Raw genomic sequence first — 13083 nt, 5'->3', positions numbered from 1 at the left:
TTTGAATGTTGAACCAGCCTTGCATTCCTGAGGTAAACCCCACTTGGTCACGTTATAGTCTCTTTTAAAAATTTATTTCCTTTATTTTGTATTTTGTGGGATTAAATTTATTACCATTTTGTTGAGCATTTTTGCATCCAATAAATTCATAAGTGATTTTGTCCTATAGTTTTGCTTTCTTGAAATATATTTGGTTTTGGTGTCAGCAGAATGAGGTCCTCAAAAAACAAGTTGGGAAGTATTCCATCCTCTTCCATATTCTGGAAGAATTTGTGTACAAGTGCTGTAATTTTTACCTGAAGAGTTTGGTAGCATTCATCAGTGCATTCATCCATATCTTGGGTCTTGGGTTTTCTTTTATGGAATGTTTTTAACTCCAAATTAAATCGATTTAGTGGAGTTAAGATTACTCACATTATTGGGCTGCCTGGGTGGCTCAGTTGTTGAGAATCTGCCTTTGGCTCAGGTTGTGATCCCAGGGTCCTGGGATTGAGTCCCACTTTAGGCTCACTGCTGGGAACCTGCTTCTCCCCCTGCTTATGTCTCTGCTTCTCTGTCTCTCATGAGTAAATAAATAAAATGTTTATCTAATGGTTGTAGACTTATCTTTGGTCATTTGTGTCCTCCAAGGAATTTTTCCATTTTTATAAATGTCACTTTCCAGCTTTACTCTAAAAGCTGTGAATACTAGTGGCCCTCCTCACCCTCCCTTCCATCACCTTACTGCCCTACGTGAATGATGTCTTCCCATCAGGAGAGATGGGACTGATTATCATCTGATAGCATCTCACTTTTTACAGGGAGAAAAACTTTTTTCCCTGAGGCCACTTATCTTCCGGAAAAGCAGTCTATACTGTAGTGTCTAAACCGCTAACCTGAAAGCCTCAAGCAAATAGGCACATTTAAATCCAATAGGGTTCATGATCCCCCAGGCTGGTATTTTCTTCTCTGCTTTGATACTGACCTGATTCAGAATTCCCTTTCTTCCTTCTACATTATGATGGGACAAGAAGAGAGAAGATGAGGGTGAGGCCAGAGAGGTACCCAGGATACAAAATTTTAAAAGGTGCTCTCTCTTGGGGTCCTGTAAGCTCAAGGTCTATACCTGTAGGAATCTAACAATGAGCTCCTCCTTCTCATCTGTGTCCTGGATGCCCCATTTGCCTCATTTAATTCTGGCCTTTTAGATTTTATTACTTCTTTGAAAGCTGTAAAAATGTAAAATCCTTGTCAGTGTTTTATCAGAAGTAGTTTAGGCATCATTTCCAAGGAATGAACCAAAACTATCATGATTTTTGATCTAGTCCTGTAAATCATCAGTGATATTAAGACATTATTAAAAAAAAATTATGCGGGCCTAATAACCATAACAAATGCCACAGGCCCTGATTGTGTCCTTCATCTCCTCCCCGCCACCAAATCATATATGTGAAAACACTTCTACTTTCACAACTTGCTCCATTTAGAATGATTCTGGAATATGTGCATTTCCTGCAGTGCTATCTAAAACCCCATCCATTTTTCTCCCACTCAAGAAAGCACATGACAATGTAAGTAATGGATGCTGTTATAGGAATAAATTTAAATATTTTCTAATTTACTATTTACCATTCATAAACTGTTCTTTATTTTTATAACAAATTATTTTTAGATTAAATCACAAGTGACTACCACATGTACTACAGACAGAATGGTAATGACTGTTCCACTGAATACTTTACATTAAACAGTATTACACACTCAAAATATTGCCAAGGATTTAGAATTTTGATCAGCAGTTTCAGGAAGCCGAGGGCTTTAGGCTAGCTGATGAATCATAGAGAGGGTCCCACCATTTCTCGTCAGAGGCTGCTGCCTCTGTGTCAGTGGGCCGTGGGATTTCTATGATCCGACCTTAGGATGACCCCTTTTTATGGCGAAATAAGGTATTAAGCAAGGTCGTTCTCTCTGGAGCCGTAAAAGATTGACGAGGGAACACTGAGCTGTGCTTTGTTTCGAGCAGGGCTGCTGCATGTCCTCGGCCTCCCCTGAGCCTGGTCCAGGCGGTGGTCATTCTAACAGCACTGTCTCCCAGCCTGGGTTTGGCTCTGTCTTCATACTCAGCCCTTTTTAAATTGTGAGACTTCTTTTTTTTTCTTCATTGTCTCAGTCCAAATGCACATAACAAAACACCAACTGTATGTCAGCCTTGAAAATGTAAAACTGACCTTAGCACCCTGTGCTTCCTGTGCTTAGCACTTATGTCTAAAATCCTTCATCTACACTTTCTTTGAAATATTTTGCACCTGAGAGTTCATTATATGTCTCTATGTCATTTTGACCTATTTTCAATAATGAATGTATTCAGTGTTAGAATGGTATTGCAATATAGATACTAAAAGTGCAACTTCACACATTCTTTATATTAACTTTAATTCAATGCTTTCCATTTCTCCATTGCTCCAGACCCAGGAGTTTAAAAAATTTACATTTGTCTGTTAAAGAGATTATGAACTCCTTAACTAGCACATGCCATGTGCTAAAAATTTTCCCATTTTAGTACTTACAACATCCAATTAGGTATATAGTTAAATTCCCAGTTTTCAAAGGAGCAACCCAAGTCTGAGTGAAGAAAAGTAACTTGTCTAAAGTCACACAACTAACAAATAGAAGAGCCAATGTTAAATATAAATCTATCTCACTCCAAAATTCATGTTTTTTTTTTTTACGTAAAATCCTGCATCTCCTTCCAGGACTTGCTATGGAAGAGAATGTTTTTCTCAAATTTTACTTTGTCGTCTATCCCCTAAGAAGATAAACAATTTTCACATATGAAGCTTTTTTAAAAAAAGCCTCAAAACTTCTTGCTGATTAATTAGCAAGACAAGTCAGAGAGGACAACCAAAACAAAGAGCTCCCTAAACCCAAACACTAAAGCAATAATCCAGATTGAAGTATTTTAATAAACATGAATATATTGTTAATACCATTACCTATCACTGGTATCCCCATCGACATGGTGACATCTCACTCCTGAGCTCCTCGTGTTTGCTGGCATCTCCAGGCCTTGCTTTTCTCCTGGTTGCTGGCGATAGAGTTTGCTAGATCCTCCTGCTGCCTGGGACATCCTTCTTCACTCAGTCCCTATATAGATAGGGAGTTCCTTGCATTAAACTTCTGTAAGAGATCTGATTCTCTCCTGAAACTGGGACCTGGAAACCACACAGAAGTCCATTTTAATTATACTCTTTTTAAAATATTCTTTTTTTTTTTTTTAAGGGATTCCTGGGTGGCTCAGTCATTGAGTGTCTGCCTTCGGCTCAGGGCCTGATCCCAGGATCCAGGATCGAGTCCCACATCAGGCTTCTTACAGGCCTGCTTTTCCCTCTGCCTGTGTCTCTGCATCTTTCTCTCTCTCTCTCTGTCTCTGTCTCTTTGAATAAATAAATAAAATCTTAAACAATAAAAAAAATAAAAGTTTTTGGGCCGCCTGAGTGGCTCAGTAGTTAAGCAGCTGATTTCTGCTCAGGGCATGATCCTGGAGTCCCAGGATCGAGTCCCACATCCGGCTCCCTGAATAAAGTCTGCTTCTTCCTCTGCCTGTCTCTGCCTCTCTCTCTCTCTCTCATGAATAAATAAAATAAAAATCTATTAATTTTTTTTCTTTTTTTATTTAAGTCCAATCAACATATAATGTATTATTAGTTTCAGACATAGAAGTCCGTGATTCATCAGTCTTCTATAATACCCAGTGCTCATCATATCTTGTGACCTCCTTTATGTCCTCAGTCTTTCCCAAATCTTAAGAATATGTTTGCAAAATTAACACGAGAATTTCAATTGTCTACACTTGCAGGGGGTATAGCTACAAGCACTAAGCTTCTGTGTCACTCCTGAGAAGGCTAACCAGCCCGTGCATGTGTGGTGCAATGTCTGCTTTTCTTTTCTTTTTTTTTTTTTTTAAGATTTTATTTATTTATTCATAGAGACACAGCTAGAGAGAAAGACAGAGACACAGGCAGAGGGAGAAGCAGGCTCCATGCAGGGAGTCCGATGTGGGACTCGATCCCGGGGTCTCCAGGATCACACCCTGGGCTGCAGGCGGCGCTAAACCGCTGCGCCACTGGGGCTGCCCAATGTCTGCTTTTCAAATCCTGAATTATTAAGGTCAAAGAAGTATGGCCATATTCAGTTCCTGTGCACAGACTTTGCTCAACTAGAGGCTCAATTAATTAGCAGATCAAAATCAGGCTGGGATTTGTTTTGTCAATTGCTAACCAGTTTAACTGGGTTATAGAGAAAGACTCTATATGACATTAAATGACCTTCCTAAAAGCTTATTTCTCTCCCAACTGCTCATATTAGAATCAATTTCAGGAGTCATTCAAAATGCGCTGTTTATGAGCTTCCTAAATGCAGTTACTATTTGCCAGATGTCCGTGTCACACCAGTCGGCTGCTTGCCTTTCACTGACCCCTTCCATAGATGTTCCTGCCTTGGATCTAAGACCCAGGAAACTCCCACCCCAGAGCAGGGTGGTTGCCACGCTGGGTCCTGGGGAGAAAGAAGTCCTCACTTGGGTGTGGGCAAAGCAGACAATGTTATAAGTTGAGCTTATAGTGGTGACAAAATTAGATTTTTTTCAGGTTGGATTTAGAAGTATATTATTTTTTTAGACTTCTTAGTGTGTTTCAAGAATTTATAATTCCTTTGATTAGATCTAAGTTGATTAGAAATGAATGTGAACTCCCCGCCCGCCCCCCTGATATCCTAGGGTTATTCTATAGCTGGCTGGGACCTGGTTGTTTTGAATGTCTTATTAACCCAAATACTCTGCATCAGAGGCACACACATCTTCGTTTTTTCTACTTATGTGATGAGATCATCATCCACTGTCAGTGGCTCACTCTGAACAAAATTAAGTTGATCATAAAATGATTTCTACATTTAAACATGACATATTTAGATAAAAAAAGTAGAGCTTAACTAGTACTTCTCATTAACCAAGTATCCTAACTCTTTAATTCTTTAACTAACAATCTGTTTCACAGATTTCCATAAAATGAAAAAAAAAAACAAAAACCCAAAACAACAAAGTATTTGTTTTCTCCTTCACATTGACTTTTCTATATGCAATGACAACATACCCATTGCTCAGAAAAGAACCTAAAAATTCTAATAGATGATATTAAAATTTCCAAAATAATTTTTAAATGTTCCTGTGACATATAAACAAAACTGGACCAAGTAAAAATAATGATGAACAAGCAAATGTTCATTATAAAATAAATGTAATTTTACCAATATTGGAAAATATTGGTAAAATGCCACATTGGAATAAAGACTAAAATGCTTTACTTGTACTTTCTTTATTGTTTCATTCCTATGATAAGAACTGAGAATACTGCGAAATATATATTTATTTTGTAGAAATATATAATAAAAGAGACAAGGTAGGCATCAAAAAATAGAAGCAGTAACAAAAGATCGACCAAATACAGAATAATAAACACAAATTCTCCACTTAAAATATCAAACACTATACCTGTTTTCCTGACTTTACACAAAGACAATTGCTTTCTATATGCTGGGTCTACTAAAATATCACAGTTAATGATTTTTTTTTTTTTTTGATGTCATGGGGTAAAACTGAATTATGTAGTTAACCGTAATGAGCATTGTGCGGTTATTTCTAAATTCCACAGGGAAAGGGTTAAATTACTTTGTTGTTCACTAAATTGCCATGTGTACCCAGGCACTCAGTTGAAGCTTTTTAACGGTGATGATGAAAAACTTGGAAATATTAAGACATGGAAATTACTCAGATTAATCTAAAAAATGTTAACATAGATTTTTGCTGTTGTTGTTGTTTTCTTTTTCCAACTGAAGAAAAAAATCAGCCCAAAGCTCTAGCAGTGAAATTGGTATTACTTTTTTGGGGGAAGTGTAAGACAAAAAAAGAAACATTTAGGAGACTGGTGTAGAGGAAGAGTGGTATGAGTCAGAAAGGCCTAGAAACGTCAAATAATTTTCTTGAGCCTGTTTTGTTGTCTATCAAATGGAGGTAATGAAGTACAGATGTATATAGATTACCTAGCTTTGTGCCTGGCATCTAGCAGAGCTCAGTAAGGATGAGGAAGCAAACGTGCCTCATATCTAGTGGTCCTTAGGCTTTTCCCTGGTTTTGCCCAGTAGGGAGCATGTTAGCTTGACCTCCTGGATCTGTTTCCTTCTTTTGTTTTCGATGGTGACCTCTGTCTCACCAGGCATGGTCCCTTTGGTCAGGTGCAGCATAACCTGAAAACAGGAAGAGGATAAGAATGAGAGGTGGAGGGCTTGGGATAGAAAGGGGTGTGGGGTATTTGGGTACAGGGAAGGCATGAAAGAGGGAAGGAGATGAGCAGAGGAGGGGGAGGGAAGAGAGAAATGAAATAGAAATGAGGCAGCATGGTTGCCGGTCTACTCACATTTTTCACGGTGTTTATGAAAAACAATTAAAAGGCAAACTGTTATGAAAGCATTTTCGGTTCCTAGAATGTGCCCTTTCGAATTCAACACTGCTCCAAGACTGAGTTACGTCGATCCTCACTCTATTAGCACTAAAATCCACATGGTCCTCATTCTCTACAGCGATTTCAGTGTGTTTCTGCCTCTTGACTAATGTGGGAAGACCTCTCCACTCCTTCTCCCTACCCACATCCTTCTTATCTTAGAAAGACCCCACCTCCGTGATAACTACTGTCCCTGATTCATCTCACTGTCAGAAACATTTTGCAAGAACTACTCTTGTTTGATCTGGACCTATCTTTGATCAGGTTGCTCAGGAGCAAAGCTTGAAATGGAGATTCAGGTGAGCATGATTGACTGAGGGAATGTCAGCAGAAGCAGGGCTTGGGGAGGTGGGATCCAGCCGGGGAGGAGCTAATGACAGGTGTGATTTCAGCAAGACTCTGGCTCTGGCCTGGTCACACAAGATGTCCTGGAACATTAACTGTATCACTGCGTTGTTGATCCTGCCTTGAGGCAAGAGTATCAGTCTTCGGATGTTGAAGTCACTCAATTATTGGTTTTAGGTTCTGCATCACTTGTTGGGAAAGACAGCAAGCCTTCTGCATATTCAACTGAGGGATAGATATTCTTCAGAGGACGAGATGGCATCTAGCCAGGAAGTGGCTGACACTCACTGCAGCCCAGTCGAGGGCACCTGGATGGCCCATCCATTGCACCTACTACTGTGTCTATTGAGAGCCTCACCCATTCTTTACTTTGTGTTGCAGAAATTTGTTTCTGTTGTATTTCTACTCATTTGTGAGTTTCCGGGGGGACAAACTAAGTGCTGTGTTTATCCTTGCAGTTCACAAGACACATAGTCCAGCTCCCTTCCTGTGAGCCTTGGGATGGGCCTTGGGAATGGATGCCAAGACTTCATTTCTAACAGGAAGGAAACCTGGAGCATGGCTCCAGCTCATTCTGTCACAGAATGGAGTAGATTATGGGGAATGCTTGTATTCATGGGAAGCCTCCTGAAAGCTTAGGAGTGTGCAGACTCATCCACCCTGATCTAACCAGTGCCACCAAGGTGTACAAGTGTCCACAGCGGAAGGGAATTACCAAGGGCATGGGTGACCAAGGCTTACACGGCTGCTGAGTGACCTGTTCCCACACACTGATCTTACAGACAAGATTCTTACCGGGGCCTTGGCAAAATAACAGGTGCCTACACATTATATACCTCCAGAATGTTCATGGAGACTGAACGAGGTGAATGCCATGGGTTTGGTAGGCATGTTTGCTGAATAAATTGCATATTAACTTGTAGAATATCTCTTGCATACCTATTATAAAACCCCTGAAAGAGCAGTGGGAATGAGATGGAAACAATTGGAGGACAACTCTGTTTGACTTAGGCCTTCCCAGCAATTGCCTCAGTCCCACTGTTTCCTATACTGCCTGTGGTCTGGACACGCCCAGGTTCAAGGGTCCATCTTTGATTCCTCACCTGTGTTCTTGTCCAGAAGTCTGGGGACACACTTTCCTGATGGCCTCGGCAGCTTCTTCCAGCTGGAGCAAAGAGATAATCACTACCATTTATGTCATCACCACCATCAGGACTACATCACCATAAGAAAGGATTTGGGGATTTGTGTTTTATTTATCCTTCCATAATTCAGTAAAAATGAAGTCTACCTGGATTAGTTTGCTGATTTTTCCAATACTGTTAGTTTCTGTCGAAATCAGGTTTGGCAACATAAATGCTGCTAATGGAAAAAGTTGCCGGTGCATTCTTGTATTTTTTTTTTTTTTTCATGGGATGAGCTTTAGGAGATTAAACTCAGCCTTCAGTAGTTAGGAATCTCTGTTCTTGAAAGCTAAATGGAAGCTGATCGTAAATCTCTAGATGCTTCCAGGCACTGTTAATTTGGAGATGTGCTGATGATGTAATTAGTAATATATAAAAATAAAAACTCCAAAAGCAGACGGCTGTTCTCATGCTCTGGCAGAGATGCAGGTGGGGAGCTGGATTTGAATGGGGTATAATCATTTTATACCTCCATGCAGAAAATCCCTTAAGAAAAGTGCCTCTCCATTAGCTGTCACTGAGAATTATCTGTGCCCTGGGAGTAGACTGTGACAATATTTTTTGCTGAATTTCGAAAGAGCACATATAACTAAGGCCGTGACACTGACATGCTGAAAGACCAAAACTTCGTGGCAGCTGTGCTCTGCTTAGGAGATGCGGGCATCTCTGCAGCCCCCCGGAGGGTGGGGGAGCATCAGTTCTTGCACGGAGCCCTGGACAAGAGCGAGTGGAGGGAGACTGAGGGCCAGGGAGCTCTGCTTTTGTTCTGTCCTTTCCTGTGTGCAGATGAGGGAGCAAGCAGGGTTTGTGAGCACCAAGAGGGAGCACCCCACAGCCCCAGGGAGAGCCACGGACCCAGAAGGACGGTCAGCATTGGAGAGGGCTGAGAACGTCCTTCCTGTGCCAGAGCCTGGCCCCAGGGACCTGGACCCCCTTCCTCCCCCACAGGCACACTTAGAGGAACCCACAGGGAAGTGAAGGTATTTTTAAACCTTATTATTGGGGTGATATTTTTAGATCTTTTGTGAAAGGTGTTCTTTCTCCCTTGTCTGCTTCAGACCATCTCGTCTACCTTTGCCTGTTTCCTGCAGCTTCTCCAGCTTCAAGTCTGTGCAAGGTGACGGAGGTTGAGGACCGCATGATGCGGGCCGGGTGGGCCCCGGGGGAGGACCGCGTGGTGGGGACCAGGGAGCCCCGGGAGGAGGACCGTGGGGTGGGGGCCAGGAAGCCCCGGGGGAGGACAGCGGGGTGGGGACCAGGGAGCCCGGGAGGAGGACCGCGTGGTGGGGACCAGCGAGCCCCGGGGGAGGACAGCGGGGTGGGGGCCAGGGAGCCCGGGAGGAGGACCGTGGGGTGGGGGCCAGGAAGCCCCGGGGGAGGACAGCGGGGTGGGGGCCAGGGAGCCCGGGAGGAGGACCGCGGGGTGGGGACCAGGGAGCCCCGGGAGGAGGACCGCGGGGTGGGGACCAGGGAGCCCGGGAGGAGGACCGTGGGGTGGGGGCCAGGAAGCCCCGGGGGAGGACAGCGGGGTGGGGGCCAGGGAGCCCGGGAGGAGGACCGCGGGGTGGGGACCAGGGAGCCCCGGGAGGAGGACAGCGGGGTGAGGACCAGGGAGCCTGGGAGGAGGACAGCGGGGTGGGGACCAGCGAGCCCCGGAGGAGGACAGCGGGGTGAGGACCAGGGAGCCTGGGAGGAGGACAGCGGGGTGGGGACCAGGGAGCCCCGGGGGAGGACCGCGGGGTGGGGACCAGGGAGCCCCGGGGGAGGACAGCGGGGTGGGGACCAGGGAGCCCGGGAGGAGGACCGCGGGGTGGGGACCAGGGAGCCCCGGGGGAGGACAGCGGGGTGGGGACCAGGGAGCCCGGGAGGAGGACCGCGGGGTGGGGACCAGGGAGCCCCGGGGGAGGACCGCGTGGTGGGGACCAGGGAGCCCCGGGGGAGGACCGTGGGGTGGGGACCAGGGAGCCTGGGAGGAGGACAGCGGGGTGGGGACCAGGGAGCCCCGGGGGAGGACCGCGGGGTGGGGACCAGGGAGCCCCGGGGGAGGAGAGCGGGGTGGGGACCAGGGAGCCTGGGAGGAGGACAGCGGGGTGGGGACCAGGGAGCCCCGGGGGAGGACCGCGGGGTGGGGACCAGGGAGCCCCGGGGGAGGACAGCGGGGTGGGGACCAGGGAGCCTGGGAGGAGGACAGCGGGGTGGGGACCAGGGAGCCCCGGGGGAGGACAGCGGGGTGGGGACCAGGGAGCCCGAGAGGAGGACCGCGGGGTGGGGACCAGGGAGCCCCGGGGGAGGACCGCGTGGTGGGGACCAGGGAGCCCCGGAGGAGGACAGCGGGGTGGGGGCCAGGGAGCCCCGGGAGGAGGACCGCGTGGTGGGGACCAGCGAGCCCCGGAGGAGGACAGCGGGGTGAGGACCAGGGAGCCTGGGAGGAGGACAGCGGGGTGGGGACCAGCGAGCCCCGGAGGAGGACAGCGCGGTGGGGACCAGGGAGCCCCGGGGGAGGACCGCGGGGTGGGGACCAGGGAGCCCGGGAGGAGGACCACGGGGTGGGGACCAGGGAGCCCCGGGGGAGGACCGCGGGGTGGGGACCAGGGAGCCCCGGGGGAGGACCGCGGGGTGGGGACCAGGGAGCCCCGGGGGAGGACAGCGGGGTGGGGACCAGGGAGCCCGGGAGGAGGACCGCGGGGTGGGGACCAGGGAGCCCCGGGAGGAGAACCGCGTGGTGGGGACCAGCGAGCCCCGGAGGAGGACAGCGGGGTGAGGACCAGGGAGCCTGGGAGGAGGACAGCGGGGTGGGGACCAGCGAGCCCCGGAGGAGGACAGCGCGGTGGGGACCAGGGAGCCCCGGGGGAGGACCGCGGGGTGGGGACCAGGGAGCCCGGGAGGAGGACCACGGGGTGGGGACCAGGGAGCCCCGGGGGAGGACCGCGGGGTGGGGACCAGGGAGCCCCGGGGGAGGACCGCGGGGTGGGGACCAGGGAGCCCCGGGGGAGGACAGCGGGGTGGGGACCAGGGAGCCCGGGAGGAGGACCGCGGGGTGGGGACCAGGGAGCCCCGGGGGAGGACCGCGTGGTGGGGACCAGCGAGCCCCGGGGGAGGACAGCGGAGTGGGGACCAGGGAGCCCCGGGAGGAGAACCGCGTGGTGGGGACCAGCGAGCCCCGGAGGAGGACAGCGGGGTGAGGACCAGGGAGCCTGGGAGGAGGACAGCGGGGTGGGGGCCAGGGAGCCCCGGGGGAGGACAGCGGGGTGGGGACCAGGGAGCCCCGGGAGGAGGACTGCGGGGTGAGGACCAGGGAGCCCCGGGGGAGGACAGCGGGGTGGGGACCAGGGAGCCCGGGAGGAGGACCGCGGGGTGGGGACCAGCGAGCCCCGGAGGAGGACAGCAGGGTGAGGACCAGGGAGCCTGGGAGGAGGACAGCGGGGTGGGGGCCAGGGAGCCCGGGAGGAGGACAGTGGGATGGGGGCCAGGGAGCCCCGGGGGAGGACAGCGGGGTGGGGACCAGGGAGCCCCGGGAGGAGGACTGCGGGGTGAGGACCAGGGAGCCCCGGGAGAGGACAGCGGGGTGGGGACCAGGGAGCCCGGGAGGAGGACCACGGGGTGGGGACCAGGGAGCCCCGGGGGAGGACAGCGGGGTGGGGACCACAGAGCCCTGGGGGAGGACCGCGGGGTGGGGACCAGGGAGCCCCGGGAGGAGGACCGCGGGGTGGGGACCAGGGAGCCCCGGGAGGAGGACAGCGGGCTGGGAACCAGGGAGCCCCGGGGGAGGACCGTGGGGTGGGGACCAGGGAGCCCCGGGGGAAGACAGCGGGGTGGGGACCAGGGAGCCCCGGGAGGAGGACTGCGGGGCGGGGGCCGGTCGGGCCCCGGGGGAGGACCGCGGGGAGGTTGCCAGGAGAACCCCTGGAGAACCCCGGGGGAGGACCACGCTCTGGCATCCCTCCCCTCCCCGCTCTGTGCGCCTCCGCCTCCCTGTCTCGGTTTCTGCAGCTGAGGTTTGGACATGACAACACTCACTTCAGCGGACTGTCGTGAGGATTAACTGAGTTCATGTCTGCAAAGCTACTTGGAACAGTCCCTGGCGCCGAGTCAGGGCTGCATGGTTCTTTGTTTTTCTTAGTATTTTCAGAGCCCATCGTAGCGCCGCTGAAGGCCGCCCAGGGCCCACTCCTCCCTGCTGGGCTCCTGGAAGGGGTCTGCCCACCGCGGCTCTGCAGGCTTGTCCCCACACCTCCTCAGTGCAAGCCACCGAGCCGTCTCAGCTCCCCGCACCCACGAGGTTAGAGCTCCTGAGGGGGTGGCATGGGGCCCGGGAGGCCATGTGGGAGCCCCCCGGGCTGCTGCGCCCATGCCCTGAGCCTGCCCAATGCTAATGGACGCATTTCTCCCTGGTGCCACTCCCAAATTTTGATGGTTTGTCCAGGCTCATTGTGAGATGAAGAAACACCCTGCTCTGTTAGCCTAAAGGGAGTCCTGCTGCCTTTTCTTATTGGGTCACATTTTCCTCCAAAAAAGAAGTGGTATCTTGACCAGACTCATTGTCCAAGAACTTTATGCTCATAGGAAAATCACACAGACACACATGCGTGAAGATCAATACATCCTTGCTAAATAAAATAATTAAAACATAAATGACATTCAAATGAAGTTTTCAATTTTTAGTTGACTGGGAAAATGCTAGTGATATAATTTTAAGTGAAAAGGACAAGATATAAAATTGTACATATAGCATGGTTTTATGCCCACATATTTAGAGGAATAGAAACAAAAAATGGAAACTTACCTAGTGGTGGTGGAATTATAGGTCTTTTTATGTTTTAAGAATAATTGTCTATATTTTCCAGAACTTTTAATAATGGATTTATAGTATTTTATTAATTTGAGAGAAAAAAACAATGAATAGTGGTATTTTTGGAAAATCTGACTAAGAAGCATTTACTCAATGCACTTAGTGTTACCTATTTCCACCATTCATCAGGCTGAAAATCTCTTAATTCTGATGTTGGAAGGATCCTTTGAAGAGC

The 13083-nt window shown here is 49.2% G+C and overlaps 1 long non-coding RNA gene across 2 annotated transcripts in view; it reads right to left on the bottom strand.

Annotated features, from left to right (window-relative positions):
• LOC112664892 (uncharacterized) overlaps positions 1–13083 on the bottom strand; it is a 72975-nt gene that overhangs the window by 49355 nt on the left and 10537 nt on the right. For both annotated transcript variants that reach the window (XR_003140085.3, XR_003140086.2), the window contains exons 3-5: positions 7979–8040; positions 6073–6276; positions 2973–3191 (exon numbers count right to left, since the gene is read on the bottom strand). This is a non-coding gene — a long non-coding RNA (uncharacterized LOC112664892). The remainder of the gene's footprint in view (positions 1–2972; positions 3192–6072; positions 6277–7978; positions 8041–13083) is intronic.

This window comes from Canis lupus, chromosome 17 (genome assembly GCF_003254725.2).
Source record: "Canis lupus dingo isolate Sandy chromosome 17, ASM325472v2, whole genome shotgun sequence".
Taxonomy (NCBI): Eukaryota; Metazoa; Chordata; class Mammalia; order Carnivora; family Canidae; genus Canis; species Canis lupus.
Note: the sequence above shows the minus strand (reverse complement) of the source record. Positions and strands in the feature narration are given on the sequence as shown.